Below are 18486 nucleotides of genomic sequence, written 5' to 3'. Positions count from 1 at the left end.
ATGCACTTTATAGTCTTCAGGACTCAACATTAAACTCAACAATTTCAGATCATAATCTCGGTGTCCATTTTATTTCCTTTTCTTTTCATGTTTCATTTTTTTAATTATTTTTTGCTTGCAGTCAGCAGCACACCTCCTCCAGGCACATCCTTTGTTTCTTCTCTTGCCCCGTAAGCATTCTCTTTGGCCTTGGAAGATTAATTCTTTTGCCATTCAATCCCTCCTGTCTTTCACCCTATCACAGACCTTCCTTTTATTCTTGTCCCACCAACCCCTGTTGTGTTATTATAATGATATAATACCTTGGGCTTATTTACTATAGAAGATGCAAGGCACCAATTGCTCATAAGGGATTGTGGGTTCATTTATTAAGACTAAGCACATGAGAAAAGTTATACATAGGACTAAAGCTTGAAGGCCTCAGAGCTCTGTGTGTGCGCTCTGGCTCAAAGGAAATGAGAAATTAAAACTGAAGCACATAACACATTTCCCTTCTAGTGATGTCATGCTGATATCCCTTAAAGACATATTACAACAACTCCTTGCTCAGAACCTATTACATTTCTAACTTTTTCCCTGTTCTGATGAAAGGTCACAGACCTGAAACGTTAACTCTGAGTAAAACGACGTTTTACCCACCAGCCGCAATGGCAGCTTTTCACGCTGTATTGTCCCAAATCTGCCACATTAATTATGCATTCCCGGGAAACACACCATTTCCATGGTGGACGGGCTCCCATTCGCCTGCCATGCCATCACCTCACTGCTTCAATATGCCGGGCACCATATTTCAAGTCCAGCCGCACACACACCTCTCAGTGCTTCCAGCCCACGACTGCTGCAAAGAGAACGTGGTCCTGAAAGACAAAACAACTACAGCCGCCAGGTTCAATGACACCTCCGTCGAGCACCTTTTGGATGCAGTGGAAGCCCGCCATGATGTCCTCTACCTCCACTCCGGCCACAGGGTGGGCAGCAACCTCACTAATCCGGCTGATCTGAAACAGCATCCGCAGTATTTTGCTTTTATCTTAGGATGAATGATCTCCTCCATTCCACTAGGGTAAGTCATTCTTCTCATTTCTCTCAGCTCACACACTCACAAACCCATCACATATCCACAGGGCCCTCACTCACTGCCTGTAAAAAGGACGTCACATTCACTGTCTCACATACACCTTCATTGTCCTCCTCCTGTCCATGGGACAACTCAACACCCACACATGCCAGGCATACTCATAACCTGGTCTGGCAGGCATCCTGTTTACACCATCTCCATCTATATTTATGTGGGGGCAGGCTGGCATGCAACAAGAGGGAGAGGTAGCAGACCAGTGGAGGAGTGCTTGAAATCAAGGTCCTCACGAACTTTGAAAACAAAGCCATCCAGCTGGCCGGTGAGGATCTGGACCATTCCTGTGCTGACAGTGAGGTAGGTGGTGCTCTACCAAGTGAGGATCCAGTGGTGCAACATCCATCAGACCATCATGCTGTGAATGATGTGTCCTGTTTCACAGGCCACTACAGTGCACTAATTATCTCCTATTGCTTCCACAGGCTCATCTGGGAAACAGCCAATGGAGTCCACAACCCAGGGCCTCTAATCAAGCCCAGAAGAAACCCCTGAAGAGGAATCTGAAGGCACCCTCCATGAAGACCCGTCACAGCACTTACCCACACCCTCCAAAGGACTGCTGGAGGCCTAAGATTTTCTGATCCAAGTCAGATGGTGAGCCTCTGAACTCAGTCATATTTCAGTTTCAGGAGCTGCAAAGACAAGCTTGGGAACATCAGGAAGGGATGCCTGCTGCACTCCTCAGATTTACCCACTTTTAAGGCTGCTAAACCTGCTAGTACCTCCTCTCTCATATGTTAATTTCCTCTAATATTTCAAAGTCCTCCACCCTGATGTCTATACCTGCTTTGTCCTTTTCCATTGTGAAGACCGACGCAAAGTATTCATTGAGGACTGTACTCGCATCTTCCAGGTCCCCACACAGATTACCTCTCTAATTGGCCCTATTCTTTCCCAAGTTATTCTCTTGTTCTTCATATATTTTAAAAAGCCCTTTGGACTTTGCTTTATTCTATCCTTCAATGCTCTCTCATGCATTCTCTTAGCTTTCCTAATTTCCTTTTTAAGTTCTTCCCTGCACTTTTTATGCTCCTCTGAGGACTCTGCCATATTGAGTCCTCAGTATCTGCCATAAGCTTCTCCTTTCTTCTTAATCCTAACCTTTATGTCCCTTGACATCCAGGGTTCTCCCCCTTTGTCTTTACAGGAACGTATTTGCCCTATACTCTCGCTATTTCCTCTTTGAACGCCTCCCACAGCTCTGACACAGTTTTATCTGCAAGTAGCCGCTCTCAGTCCACTTGGGCCAAATCGTATCTGAAGCAGTAACAAAATGCTTGAATATCAGACGTTTAATACTAGAAAGGGTATCACAGAATCTGAAAGGTAAAAATCACATTCTACAACTGGAAGTGCAGAAGTGGCAATTTGTTTTTTGCTGTCCTATGGATGAGACATTAAACGTTCTCTTACATTGATGTAACAGACACCATGGTACTATTTCATAGTGTAAAATCCTGTGCTCTTGCTGGTGACAAGTCAGGAAGCAGGAAGGATATGTACTTAGGTGGGATGGTGACATACCGGAACCCCGCTGCCTTCCTGCCTCCAGTTGAATTAAGTCCTGGGCGGGAAGGCCCATGGTCGACCTTTCCGCCCCTCTGCCAATTGAGGCCCTTAAGTGGCCAGTTAGTGACCACTTAAGGCCTCATCCCTCCACTGCTGGTATTAACCCAGCTGCAGGTGGGCCTGTTGCCATGCTGCATGCATGGCAGGTGAACCCATATGGGATGCCTGTCACCTCCAGGGGTGTGTGGTCCCTTGATCAAAGGTATTCAGTGCCTGACTGAAGGACTGGATATCAAGAAGGGGGAGGCCCCTTGGGAGCCACCACTCTGCCCTTGCTACTGACTCCCTTGTACCTCTCACCCGTGACTTTACCCCATGAAATCAAACCCTCATCCATTTGGCCAGCAGCTCTCTAACACTGCTTCCAACGTTAAATTGCTGAGGGGCAGGCTTCAGAATCTTGGCCGATCTTCCTCCCTCAACCTTTTAGCCAAGGATGCGGGCACCACACCGCCCTGTAAAATCCAGCCCATAGACTCATTTAAGCCATAGAAGTAGGCCATTTAGCTCATCGAGTCTATGCCAGTTACTGGCAGAACAATCCAATCAGTCTCAGTACCTTGCCACAGTCCCCTGAGCCGTGTAAGCTTATTTCCTTTAAGTGCACTTCCAATTTCCTTTGGAAATCATTGATAGTTTCTGCATCCATCACCCTCATGGGCAGCGAGTCATTACCAGGTCAGGTCATTACCACTCGCTGTGTAAAAAAGTTCTACTGCTTCTGTTGCCTAAAATCTTAAATCTGCCTCTCCCTAGTCCTTGTACTATCAGCTAATGTTAAGTATTTTTCCTTTTTTATTTTATCCAAACCGTTATAATCTTGTACACCTTTATCAAATCTCCGCTCAATCTCCTTTGCTCCAAGGAGAACAACCCGGCCTTTCCAAAAACAAAAGTACCTGGAAAAACTCAGCAGATCTGGCAGCATCTGCGAAGAGGAGCACAGTTAACGTTTCGAGTCCGTATGACTCTTCAACAGAACTAAGAACTATTTTTTCTTAGTTCTGTTGAAGAGTCATACGGACTCGAAACATTAACTGTGCCCCTCTCCGCAGATGCTGTCAGACCTGCTGAGTTTTTCCAGGTACTTTTGTTTTTGTTTTGGATTTCCAGCATCCGCACTTTTTTGCTTTTAACCCGGCCTTTCCTGTGGTTTCTGCCCACCCAGTAAATAAAGTCATTTTTTGATATAAAACCTAGTTTTATAACAACCAACACCACTAAACAGATTATCTGGTCAACCTCACACCCCGGTCTTGGGGACATTGTTGCATTCAAATTGGTTGTCATGTTTCCTGCAGTACACTACTGTCGACAAGTACTTTATTGGCTGCAAAGTGCTTTGGGACGTTGTGAGGCCATGACCATATTATCTGAAAGATGCCACCTCTAACAGCATTGCATCCTACTGCATTGAAGGACCACCCAAGGTTACATGCTCATCTTTGGAGTAGGACTTGAACCATAACCTCTCAACTGAGAAAACAAAAGTGGTCCAACTGAGGCAAGATTGACACCTTTGAATAATTGTTTAGTTGAGGTCTTAACCAACTGACTTATTGGCCACCAGGGCCAAATAAAACATGTGGAATTGCAACAGGCATTAATGACACCACTGATACAACTGGCACAGTTCATGCAACTGATACAGTTTGCAAGTATGTAGAAAATACTTGAATAGTAGATATTAAAAATTGTATTATTACTTAAACTGGCATTTTAACCAATCAGGATATGCAAATATTGACAAGAGCAGGAATGAAATTGTATTTAAAATGGCTCTGCTACTAGTGTGTACGAACATGCGAAATAGGAGCAAAAGTAGGCCATTCATCTGCTCTGCCATTCAATAAGATCATGACTGATCTGCTTGTGTTTCAAGTTCCACATTCCCATCTTCCCCCAATAACCTTCAACTCCCTTGCTAACAAGAATCTATCTTCCTCCGCCTTTAAAATATTCAATGGCCCCACCTCCACTGCCTTCTGAGGCAGAGAGTTCCAACGTCGCACTTCCATCAAAAAAAAATTTTCTCCTCATCTCTGTCCTATAAGGGCAACTCCTAATTTTAAAACAGTGCCCCTAGTTCTGGACTCACCCACAAGAGGAAACATCCTTTCCATGTCCACCTTGTGAAGGCCCATTCAGGATCTTATATACTTCAATCAAGTCATCCCTCACTCTTCTAAATGGCATTGGAAACAAGCCCAGTCTGATCAACCGTTCCTCATTAGACAACCCGCTCAATCCAGGTATCAATCTAGAAAACCTCCTTTATACCTCCTCCAACACCTGACGTAAGACACAAACCGATTGTAGGATGGGGATGTACATTGGGCATGCAGCCTGACAAAATGATCCCCCAATCCATCAAATAGTAAAAGATAAGCTATGTTAAAAATCATCTCATGTTAAAAGAACAACCTCTCTCTGGATGTACCATACAGCATCTCATACCTCATTAATCCATGTAATTGAAAGAGCGTGTTCTACAATGGCTATCTGTTTAAAATGAAAGACAAGATGGCAAGCAGCAAAGATTTATATCTCCTTTGTACATAACAGGATTCCCATGGACAGAGTGCTATTGTTGCCTTGTACAAAATTGACATCTGCAAAAACCTAATGTGTATACCATTAGGGACTTGAGTTACATCTAAGCTTTTATTCATATGTAAAGTTGCAAATGTAATGTTGCACCTCATATACACAAATAAACCAATTTTCATATAGAGCTCCAAAGAAAAATAATTCACACACAGTTGCATTTTGAACAGAATAATCAACATGCATGGGCCAGGATTTTATGGTGCTTGAGCAGGCTCATGCCCAACCCAAGTTCACATGAAATCACAGGAGAAGACATTGGGCAAGTGTCCTGATGTCATTGCGCCCTTGCGTGATATTACGGTCGGCGGGCGCGCACATGACTCGGGTGTGTGTCTGCTGATGATTAAATGGGAATTAAGCCCATTAAGAATGCAATTGATCTGAATTTTATGCTGCCCACACAATTTAGCACTTGTCACACGGGCAACACGAGCCGGCAGCCATTCTGTTTTTTCACTTTTCTCATCCAAGGGCAAGATAAAAGAGGAGTGAAGCATTGGCAGTGTGAGTTGTTTGAAGTTCAGGTGAAAGTTTGGTGTTAATTTATTGCGGAGATTTCAGACCTTATCCTGTAGTTTCTGCTGAACTCTTTGCATTGAGAGTTTTGTTTTGAGGACTCTGGTTTTTTCCAACTCTCTTGGAACATTTCTGCTGAGTGCACCCTTAAGTACATGGGACAGTGCCATCCGCATTTCAGCAGATGGGGATTGTGTACGCCGCTGATGGGACCTCCTCTGAAGAGGAAGAGAGGGGCAGAAGGCAGAGGAGGCCTGGTGAGTGCGGGCAGCGTCCCAAGGAGAGACCTGTGGGGGGAGAAGCACAATTACAGGGGATGCAGGGCCAGCAGGGAAAGCAAGGTGGAAGGGATCGCAGACGACACCACTATCCTGCAGCCAGAGTCTACAGGCAGCGATCCAGCTACCTCAACATGTCTGAGATCCAGTACCGAAGGAAGCTCCACCTTTGCAGGGACACCATGATCTCCATATGACAGATGATTGGGCTGGAGATTGCCTCCAACTGTGTAGGTAGCCACCCTATCTTAATGGCTCTAAAGATCACAGTAGCCCTCAACTTTTTCACACCCGGTTCTTTCCAGGGAATCTGTGTGGACACTGACGCTCTCTTCAGATGGGTAATAACATTCATTCATTTCCAGATTGACGAAGCCAGCCAAAGTGAGCGAGCCAGGAGCTTTGCAGCAATTGCTGGGTTCCCTCACATCCAGGATGTCATAGGCTGCACTCATGTGGCCATCAAGGTGCCAGTGGGTGAGCCGGGTGCCTTCATGAACAGGAAAGGCTTCCACTCCATGAATGTGCAGATAGTTTCCGATGACAAGGCACAGATTCTGCAAGTCTGTGCAAGGCACCCTGGCAGCTCCCATGATGCCTACATCCTGTGACACTCCCAGGTGCCAAGGCCGTTGGTCGCTCCAGCCCAGTTGGATAGATGGCTGTTGGGTGATAAAGGCTATCCCTTGAAAAGGTGGCACATGATGCCACTCCAGCACCCAAGGACAGAAGCCGAGGAGGGGTGCATAGCAGTCATGCCTCCACAAGGGCAATAGTTGAGAGGACCAATGGAGTGCTGAAGATGAGGTTCAGATGCCTAGCCCAATCGCAGGGAGCACTGCAATATCCTCCAGAGCGTGTGTCACTTATAGTCATTGTCTGCTGCACTCTGAGCAGTCTGGCTCTTGCAAGGGATATCCACAGGAGGATGAGGATAGCAAGGCAGCTCCAGGGGCCTCAGAGGATGACACCACTGATGGATCTGATGAGGAGCTCAGTGAGGCACAGGGTGAGGACATGGAGGCAGGCGTGAGGAACCTTCAGGGAGGCAGGGATACCAGGGAGTCCTTGATGCAACAGCTAGGCTGCCAAACCATGGCTGCAATCTCATGCCAAAGGCACCACCTCCTTACCAAACATTCCTGAGGAGACAATCCTATGACCCCAATGTCAAATCACAACCTCTGTAATAAAGTTGCAGCCCTTGCTGTCTATTAGAAGCCACTGCTGTGCCCTGTACCTGTGGAAAACCTGAAGGATACTCAGGCCGTTAAAACAAAATCAAGATTTATATTTTTTCCACAGTAACAAACAAGGAACATAACATTATATTGTATTAAATGTCACACAGAAATCATACATAACAATGATGAAAGGAAAGAATGTCACCCGTGAAAACCCCCTATTAGCTCACAGTGCCTGAAACTTATGCTTGTGAGTGCTGCGTCTTGGTGACCCACCCTCACTGGGAGCGGCACTGGAGGCAGATTGCTGGCTGTGCTGTCATGTCGTCTCTGATGACCTTGGCAGTTGTCCTCTGGCTAGGAAGGCACATCCAGTGCCATGGCTGGGAACTCCTTAGTCGTTGCAGCCCCATAGATGCCACGGTCACTGGCAGAGGGGCAGAGGAGCTGCTGCCCTCATCCAGAGCACCATGAGAGGAGCCCGTAGAGACAACAAGCAGCTCATCTACCAGCATGAGGTACGTCCGGACCTCTCAGCTCACCATAGGTGGATGGGCACCCAGCAGAGACAGTAGGTGCCTGACCCATCTCCTAAACTGTTAGTGACCTTCTGAGTTCACTGCTGGTGTGAAAGCTTGCAGGTCTGGACACAACCCCAGGACCCCCTGATTCTGTTCCTGGAGCTACCTCTTGTTATGACAAAGCAGTTGGTAAAGGCTGTTATTTAAAATCCCAGAGGGAAACTTTAAACAACTATCATAACCTATATTTTAAATTGGTATGTTTTCAGTTGCAGCTCTAAATTCAGGAATAAGACCACCAGTTCTCCAGGAGTTTTTATTTCAAATTACATGAGATATTTATTAATTTACACAAGTTAAACATATACACATAGCTAGAAATTACCACTATCATAACTTTTTAACAAATTCCCAAACTAATCTCTACTAAGGCAATAACAACCCATAGACACCAGGCAAAGCATGTTCAACTTACAAACTCAAAATGAGGTTCTTTTCACTTTAGTTCCTTTGCAGATAGTTACAGGTGTACAGCTGCTTTGATGTTACATGCCTCTGCTCTACACACACAAAACTGCTTTCTGTTATATCCAGCCTTTCTCTTTGAATGTAAATTCTCATTGTATCACTAGGCCCTTTGAACTCCACCTCTTCCAACAATAAAACCCCTTTCATAGTACCAATTTTATTAGTTATATAAACATATTGCTTGGTGTCTCCTAGCTAGGTACAAGATTTCACTCCCAAAATGCAAATGTCCTCAACCTCTGTGTTTACATCTCAAAACTATTATATATCAAAGCACCCAGGCTAGCTGGCTTTATTCCAGTTAACACACAGACAGACACATCCACAGGCTAAGCCTCTATTTTAAAACAAAATAACTTCCAATAACATTGCATACATTAATAGCTTCATGACACCTCTCCATGAGAGTTGCCACTCTCTCAGTAGAGGAGGCTGTGCTCTCGGTGCTCAGGGACAATGCAGTGTTCACACTCCGCATAGACTCCTCCATGACAGAGACCATGGCACACAGACCCTCAGGGATCCCTGTCAGATCTTCACACATATCCTGTTGGACATCCAATATCTGCCGCCTGATGGACGATTCCAGAGCTCATCATCTGCCTCAGACTCAGCATCATCCTGCTCCTGGTCTTCAGCAGTCCAGCTAGCAACCAAGGCACTGTCTGCCTCTGCCAGCTCCTCATGTGAGTGTGCTGTGTCCTCCCCACTGTGCCGACGAATTAATGCCCACCTACATTCTTACATCTGCGCTGGTGCCTTGTAGCGAGAGAGCATGTGATGCTGGTGGATCTGTGTGTGGCTTTTCTGAAGGTGTCAAGAGAGGATCCTCGGGATCCCAGTAGCTTCTGGGGAATGGCACATCTGAGGGAGGAAGACAACATGTCAGTGGTATCACATTGTCAATGTGCATGTTAGGCATGCTGGTAAGACTATGGAAAACTGCATCACGGTGGCATCATAATTGCTGAATCATTGGGGGCTCTTGCTTAAATGAGATGACCCTAAATTGTTCGTATTCTCCACCAGTTTTGCATCTGCCCTCTGGACTTCCTCTGCTTACCTTTCTCGGAGACGACTGCCTCTCCACTACCTGAGGACTTGATCCACACTCACACGAACTCGAGGGCGTCCATCTCAAATTTGCTCAGAATGAGCAGGTTGGCCACCGCACCATCTGTTCCTGTGTGCTCCAAGCATTATGGCTTATCTTCTCTTGTATGGACAAAAGTGCATTGTTTAGTCCACCCTCTTCCTACAACACCTAGCAACCTCGACCTCACCACCGCTATGCCCCCTGCATCGCCCTAACCGCCCCCCAACCGCGCCCCCCCCAACACCCAGTCTGCCACAACCACCGCATTAAGAACCAAATTGAGGTGCCCAACAGATTTGCACAACTCACCCTTCTATGCACCCAAGGCTAGCGGCCAGATCTCCCAACCTTGGCCAGCACAGGTATATGTGCCTTTTGTTACTCAGCATCTTACTCCCATGAGCGCCACAAAGGATGGCCACCCTTCAAGATATCTCCACACAGTACCATGTCAACTCGGTACTCACTCTTGCTCAGCACAAAAAATCATTAAAGCTTTTGTGACACTGGATATAGGTGTGGTGCATCATGTCATGCCTGCTGACCTGGATTGCCACCTCTGACCAGGCCCACTTTGTCTCACGTGGTGCCCTCCTCTTGCCACTCTGCAGCATGAGGATGTCCTGCCTGGCACTCACTGCCTCCACGAGAGTGCACAGGCACTTGTCTGAGAAGCAGGGGGTAGAATGCCCATCGACATTGCCCTTCCGCCTGGCGTTCCCAGCAGGGTGCTAGGCCATAACTTAAGCAAATTTTTATATTCTCTCCTGGGCAGCTGCCTGAGGCTCCTCAACAACTCCTGGCATCCTTCAGGGAGTTGTTCTGCCAAATTTAAATCCCCCACCGGGTCATCATTGGACCCAGCACCCAACACACTCCTGCCCCTGCTGACAGCATTGTGCCAATGTCTGGGCACATATCATGTTGACTGGCCCTTAATTGGTCAATCAGTGTGAAATGGTGTTCAAATTCTGTTTGCGGACGGAAGTGGAAATTGCGGCCACTTCCAGGCCCACCAATCACACACGCATGATGTACACAAAATTCAGGCTGTGGAGATTTTTATTTTTCCAAATGTACATTTTATTTTTATTCATTCATGGGATGTGGGCACTGGCTGGCGAGGTCAGCATTTATTGCCCATTCCTAAATGCCCTTGAACTGGGCCAGCCATTTAAATACCGTGGCTACAAGAGCAGGTCAGAAGCTGGGACTCCTGCGGGAAGTAACTCACCTCCCGACCCCCTAAAGCCTGTCAACCATCTACAAAGCACAATTCAACAGCATGATCGAATAATCTCCACTTGACTGGATGAGTGCAGGTCCAACAACACTCAAGAAGCTCAACACTATCCAGGGCAAAGCAGCCCACTTGATTGACACCTCATCCACAAACATTCACTCCTTCCACCACTGGTGCACATGGCCTTGAGATGGTGGTGGTGAGCTGCCTTCTTGAGCTGCTGCAGTCCATGTGGTGTAGGTACACCCACAAACACCCCTGTTGTTTCCCCATAGCCCTGAAAATTTTCCTCGTCAAGTATATATCCAATTCCCTGTTGCATATTATTATTGCATCTGCTTCTATCACCCTTTCTGGAAATGCATTCCACATTGTAACAAATTGCTGCATAACAATGTTCCCCTCATCTTTATTTTATCCTTTTCATAGGATGTTGGCATCACTGTCAAGGTCAGCATTTGTTGTTCATCCTAACTGCCCGTGAAAATGTGGTTGTTAGCTGCCTTCTTGAACTGCTGCAGGCCATCTGGTACAGGTACATCTGCAGTGCTGCTGGAGGAGAATTCCAGGACTTTGACCCAAATACATTGAAAGAGCAGTGATATAGTTCCAAGTGGACGGTAAGTTTCAGCTGGTGGCATTCCAAGGCATTTGCTGCCTTTGTCTTTCCAGGTGGTGATGCTCATAGTTTCTGAAGGTGCTTTCGAAGGGGCCTTGGAGAGTTGTTGCTCTGCAACTTGTATGTGATACACACTACTGTCACTGTGCTGGAGGGAGCAGGAGGCTATCACTGTGCTGGAGGGAACAGGAGGCTGCCACTGTGCTGGAGGGAGCAGTGTTCTGCCACTGTGCTGGAGGGAGCAGGGTGCTGTCACTGTGCTGGAGGGAGCAAGGTGCTGTCACTGTTCTGGAGGGAGCAGGGTGCTGTCACTGTGCTGGAGGGAGCAGGAGGCTGTCACTGTGCTGGAGGGAGCAGGGTTCTGCCACTATGCTGGAGAGGCAGGGTGACCAAAAACCTGGATTTTATGGGACCATCCCGTATTCAAGGCAGTTATCCCATGTCCCAGTTGTTTGTTGCCACAACAGCCTTTTGTTCTGTCTTTTAGATCTATAATTCTCGTACATGTTCAGTATGCATCTGCGCATGCAAACTGTGCTATCCTTCCAGTGGATCTGCTCCCAAACCTCCCCCTTCCCCCAGTCTGGACAGCCACCCACTCTCCCACTCCCACAGCCACCCCATCCCCCGTCCACACTCCCAAAGTTTCACCAACCCCTCTCTGCTCCCACTGTTTTGCCAGTACACCACTAAACTCCCACCCCAGTCTCATACAGCTGCCCCATGCCAAAACGTCCCTAATTCCTTTCCCCTGAGAGTTGGTCCCTCCAGGAGGGAGTGAATGTTTAAGTTGGTGGATGGGGCGCTAATGAAGCAGGCTTCTCTGTCCTAGATGTATCAAGCGTTTGATTGTTGCAGCTGCATTTATTCAGGCAAGTGGGGAGCATTCCATCACACTCCTGACTTGTGCCTTATATATGGTGGACAGACTCTGGGGAGTCAGTGAGCTACTTGCCACAGAATTCCCAGCCTCAGATCTGCTCTTGTAGCCACAGTATTTAAATGGCTGGTCCAGTTCAGTTTCTGGTCAATGATAATGCTGAGCTTGAGGGATTCAGCAATGGTAATGCCATTGAATGTCAAGGAAAGATGGTTATATTCTCTCTTATTGAAGATAATCATTGCCTGGCACCTGTGGCGCAAATGTTACTCCCCTGGCGCTTTTGTGAATTATCTTAAATCTGTATTTTTTTATTTGTTTCTGGAATGTAACGCTGGAAAGGTCAAGGTTTGTTACCCATCCCTAATTTCCCTTGAGAAAGTAGTGGTTTTTCCTTCAGTTAGTCCCCCACCAGCCTCTGGAAAGAGTTTCTCCCTATCTTCTTTATGAAAACCCTTCCTGATTTTGAACACCTGTGTTAAATCTTAACCTTTTCTGCTCGAAGGAGAACAATGCCAGATAGCCTCCACATCTAAGTAAAGGCCTTCATCTTTAGGGAAATGCAGTAGCATAAGGAAGATGGCAGTGTAGCGGTAATGTTGCTGGATTAGTAATCCAGTGGCCCAGGCTAATGTTTTGGGGACTTGGGTTCAGATTCCACCATGGCAGCTGGAATAAATCTGGAATATGAAGCTAATCTCAATAATGAAACTATCATTGATTGTCATAAAAATCCATCTGGTTCACTTGAAGGAAGGAAATGTGCCATCCTTACTTACATGTGACTCCAGACCCATGGTAATGTGGTTGACTCTTAACTGCCATCTGCAATGGCTAGCAAGCCTTACAGTTCAAGGGCAATTAGGGACAGGCAACAAATGCAGCCCTGCCAGCGACACCTACATCCTATGAAAGAATAAAGAAAAAAATCCCTGGAACCATTCTAGTTAATCTTCTCTCCAAGACTATATCTTTGCTAAAATGTGGCCCAGAACTCACACAACATTCATAACTGAGGAGCATTGTTAAATTAGTCCCTAATGCCTTGCTGCAATCTATAATGTAAAGCATCTACCCCTCACATGCATGTTCGGAAGGTGCTACGCATGCAATAGACAACCAACTGTGAAGTGAAGAGGACAGATGGCCAATTGGGCATTTAAAATGAAAGCCTTCAAGCATGATATTACACTCAAAGATTTATTTGTTTCATTTGACTCTTAGAAAACAATTTCAAATGTTAAGAGACTACTACTTTCTCTAAACTAAGCAATAAATGCTCTTAAGCCTCAAATGGCTTTGAGATTCTGTTGAGACTTAAATCATTTCTCAAGTTTGGAGAATGCCTGATCAAGCATTACTCATTTATTAAGATTACAATGTAGTGATTATAATGACAGATACATGGAAGGATTCCAGCACATCCATTTCTTAAAGAGAATGGGGAATTGGATGAAAGAAACTCATTTAGTGAACAATACAGCAAAATGAAAGTACAGAGGGACAAACTGATTCTAAGTATTTCTTCTGAACATGTATTTCAACATAAAGGCAACTTCTGACATGCCCAGTAAGTAAGAATGTGTATCAGTTGATGAAAGAAAGTCACTTTTTAAATTTGGGGAATGAATCACTTTGAATTGGCACATTTTAACAAGAAACTCAAAGACTGAAGAAAATTAGATAGAGGGAAAGCTTCATACTTCAAATTTTCTCCATGTAATTAACATCACCAAATTGGCTGCCTCCTAAAATGACCTTAAAATTTTGACATTAAAGATGTTCTAGACCTTAACACAGGAATGCATAGACTCTAAAGTTTGGGATTACCAAATGAAGACCCATTAATTAACAGTGATTTGAAAACTATTAACTGAAACTATTTCTATTCTGTCACATAACCATTAGACATGTGGGTGGCCTGCGTAGTCTGGAGCTTTATATTACCATCCGCCCACACCTTGGCTCGTTTCTGAGGCGATACAGTGGAACACTGATAGACACAAAGACAGAAAGAATAGGAGAATTAAGGGAGTGGGTTCCCTAACTAATTACATTATTCATAAACTATTGTTTTTTTAAAATCACAACAGCACATAATGCAGAGCAGACAAAGCCAGCTCAGATCCCTGGTCTGTGCTACAATGCCCTTCTTCCCCTTAAACTTCTATATATCAGTGATTAGGAACCTGTCTTTCCACTGTTACTGATTGTTTGGAATACATTACCTTCAGTGGCAAATAACTGAAAACAGATTGTTTTCAACCTGTAGAAAAATATCACAGTCAAAAATTAAAACCAGCTATATTAACGATTGACTATTTTACACACACAAGTCAAAAATATGATAGTTGCCATCACTCCAGTAAAAGAATTGTTCATTAACTCCCCTAATTAATGGGTATATAAGGTCAGTCCAGGAAGACAAAAGGCCGTTTAGTGGTCATCTTCCAGCATTCTAACCTTCCAACAGTATTAAATAGTTCAGAAAGTAGTGATATTTTTAACCCCTGAAAGCTGGTGGGTTTGCGTCATCTGAGAAGTTAAAAATTAAAAAACCCTAAACAGGAACCCAACTCACATCAAATCCACCAAGACCTGGATTTAATGGAAGAGATGGTGATCAATCTGCTCGTAAGAAGTGGATCAGTCTTTGAAAACTTTTAATGAGGCTGCGTGTTTCCGTTTTTGCAGTGATTCTATATTTAACCTATGCTGGCCAGGTTTCCTGGGCCTCAGGAAATCCAGCAGATAAAAGGAGGCGAGAATGGCTGCATCTATAAGGTAAGTGCCTTCATAACACTGCTTGTTGGCCAGGAGGAACAGGAGTGTTTCCACCAGACCCTAATAAACAGCCCTGCAAAACCAGTCCTGCAACATGATTTTGCCTCTTCTTCCCGCAGGCACCTCAATCAAGTTTTACTCCAGATCACTATCACCCCCTGAATATGTTCACCCCTGACCACAGTCTAGTCTTGAACGACAATCAACTCCTGGCCACCATATGAAGTTAAGAACATAAGAAATCAATCGGCCCCTCAAGCCTGCTCTGTCATTCAATAAGATCATACTGATCTGCTTGTGTTTCAAATTCTCACCCGCCTCTGATAACTTTTGATTCCCTTGCCTAACAAGAATCTATATCTCTCTGCCTTAAAAATATTCAATGACCCCACATCCACTACCTTCTGAGGCAAAGAGTTCCAAAGTCGCACAACCCTCTGAGAGAAAAAAATTCTCCTCATCTCTGTCCTAAAAGGGCGACCGCTAATTTTAAAACAGTGGTCCCTAGTTCTGGACTCACCCACAAGAGGAAACATCCTTTCCACGTCCACCTTGTCAAGACCATTCAGGATCTTGTATACTTCAATCAAATGACCCCTCGCTCTTCTAAACTCCAGTGGAAACAAGCCCGGTTCAACCTTTCCTCATAAGACAACCGACTCATTCCAGGTATCAATCTAGTAAACCTCCTCTGAACAACCTCCAACACATCTACATCCTTCCTTAAATAAGGACACCAAAACTGCACACAGCACTTGAGATGCGTTCTCACCAATTTCCTGCATAACTAAAGCATTACACCCTTACTTTTATGTTCAATTCTTCTCGTGATAAAGGATAGCATTCCATTAGCCATTGTGATTAATTGCTGTACCTGCAAACGAACTTTTCGTGACTCATGTACTAGAACACTTAGATCCCTCTGGACCTTGGAATTTTGCAGTCATTCTCCATTTAAGTAAAACTCTGCTTTTTTATTCTTCCTAACAAAGTGAACAAATTCACATTTCCCCATATTAAACCCCATTTGCCAGATCTTTGCCCACTCATTCAATCAATCTACATCCACCTACTACCTCTTTTTTTTTATTCATTCAAGGGCTGTGGGCCTCGCTGGCTGGGCCAGCATTTATTGCCCATCCCTGCCCTTGAGAAGATGGTGATGAGCTGCCTCCTTGAATCGCTGCAATCCACTTGGTGTAGGTACGCCCACAGTGCAGTTAGGAAGGGAGTTCCAGTGACAGTGAAGAAACGGCAATATATTTCAAAGTCAGGATGGTGATCGACTTGGAGGGGGACTTCCAGGTGGTGGTGTTCCCAAATATCTGCTGCCCTTGTCCTTCTAGATGGTAATGGTCATGGATTTGGAAGGTGCTATGTAAGGTGCCTTGGTGAATTCCTGCAGTGCATCTTGCAGATGGTACACACTGCCGCTATTGTGCGTCAGTGGTGGAGGGAATGAATGTTTGTGGATGTGGTGCCAATCAAGCAGGCTGCTTTGTCCTGGATCGTGTCCAGCTTCTTCAGTGTTGTGGGGGCTGCACTCATCCAGGCAAGTGGGGACTATTCCATCACATTCTCAACTTGTGTCTTGGAGATGGTGGTCAGGCTTTGGGGAGTCATGAGGTGAGTTACTCATCACAGGATCCCTAGTCTGTGACCTGCTCTGTAGCCACAGTATTTATATGGCTAGTCCAGTTCAGTTTCTGGTCAATGGTAACCCCCAAGATGTTGACAATGGGGGATTCAGTGATGGTAATGCCATTGAAGGTCAAGGGTGATGGTTAGATTCTCTCTTGTTGGAGATGGTCATTGCCTGATACTTGTGTGGCATGAGTGTTACTTGCCACTTGTCAGCCCAAGCCTAGATATTGACCAGGTCTTGCTGCATTTGGACATGAACTGCTTCAGTGTCTAAGGAGTCATAAATGGTGTTGAACATTGTGCAATCATCAGCGAACATCCCCACTTCTAACCTTATGATGGAAGGAAGGTCATTGGTGAGGCACCTGAAGATGGTTGGGCTGAGGACACTACCCTGAGGAACTCCTGCAGTGATGTACTGGAGCTGAGATGACTGACCTCCAACAACAATCATCTTCCTTTGTGCTAGGTATGGGTCCAACCAGTGGAGAGTTCTCCCCTTGATTCCCATTGACTCCAGTTTTGCTAGGGCTCCTTGCTGCCACACTCGGTCAAATGCTGCCTTGATGTCAAGGGCAGTCACTCTCACCTCACCTCGGGAGTTCCGCTCTTTTGTCCATGTTTGAACCAAGGCTGTAATGAGGTCAGGAGCTGAGTGACCCTGCAGACCCCAAACTGGGCCTCAGTGAGTAGGTTATTGTTAAACAAATGCCGCTCCACAACACTGTTGATGACCCCTTCCATTACTTTACTGATGGAGTAGACTGATGGGGTGGTAATTGGCCAGGTTGGATTTGTCCTGCTTTTTGCGTGCAGGACATACCTGGGCAATTTTCCACATAGCCAGGTAGATGCCAGTTTTGTAGCTGTACTGGAACAGCTTGGTAGGGGCTCAGCAAGTTCTGGAGCACAAGTCTTCAGCACTATTGTTGGAATATTGCCAGGACCCATAGCCTTTGCAGTATCCAGTGCCTTTAGCTGTTTCTTGATACCACGCGGAGTGAATCGAATTGGCTGAAGACTGCTATCTGTGATGCAGGGGACCAACAGAGGAGGCCATGTTGGATCATCCACTCGGCACTGGCTGAAGATTGTTGCAAATGCTTCAGCCTTATCTTTTGCACTGATGTGCTGAGCTTCCCCATCATTGAGGCTGGAGATATTTGTGGAGCACCTTCCTCCAGTGAATTGTTTAATTGTCCACCACCATTCACAACTAGATGTGGCAGGACTGCAGAGCTTAGATCTGATTTGTTGATTGTGGGATCACTTAGTTCTGTCTATCACTTACTGCTATGCTGTTTGGCACACAAGTAGTCCTGTGTTATAGCTTCACCAGGTTGACAGCTCATTTTTAGGTAGGCCTGGTGCTACTCCTGGAATCCCCTCCTGCATTGCTCATTGAACCAGGGTTGATAACCTGGCTTGATAGTAAAATGGATTGGGGGATATGCCAGGCCATGAGGTTACAGGTTATGTTTGAGTACAATTCTGCTGTTGCTGATGGCCCACAGCGCCTCATGGATGCCAAGTCTTGAGCTACTAGATCTGCTTGAAATCTGTTCCTTTTAGCACACTGGTCATGCCACACAACACGATGGTACTGGCAAACCAGCGTACCAGGCAGCGGTGCAAAATTATGTTCCGGCTCATCTCTGTTATCACCCCCATATTGGGGCAAAAATTGTGCCCTCAGTATCCTAAGGCTAAGAATGGGGAAAATCAGTTAGAGTAATGCTCCTGCTCATTATTCACTATTGGAAAATGCACTTGTGGACATTCAATGCAGACAGGATGGGTTTGACTGTAATACACCCACCTTTTGTTGAGGTCCCCTGTTGACACTTACTGACTGGACTCAGGCATGAAGGCTGACTGT

Source organism: Carcharodon carcharias, chromosome 2, assembly GCF_017639515.1.
Source record: "Carcharodon carcharias isolate sCarCar2 chromosome 2, sCarCar2.pri, whole genome shotgun sequence".
NCBI classification, from domain to species: Eukaryota; Metazoa; Chordata; class Chondrichthyes; order Lamniformes; family Lamnidae; genus Carcharodon; species Carcharodon carcharias.
The sequence above is the reverse complement of the archived record's forward strand: the minus strand, read 5'-3'. Positions refer to the sequence as shown.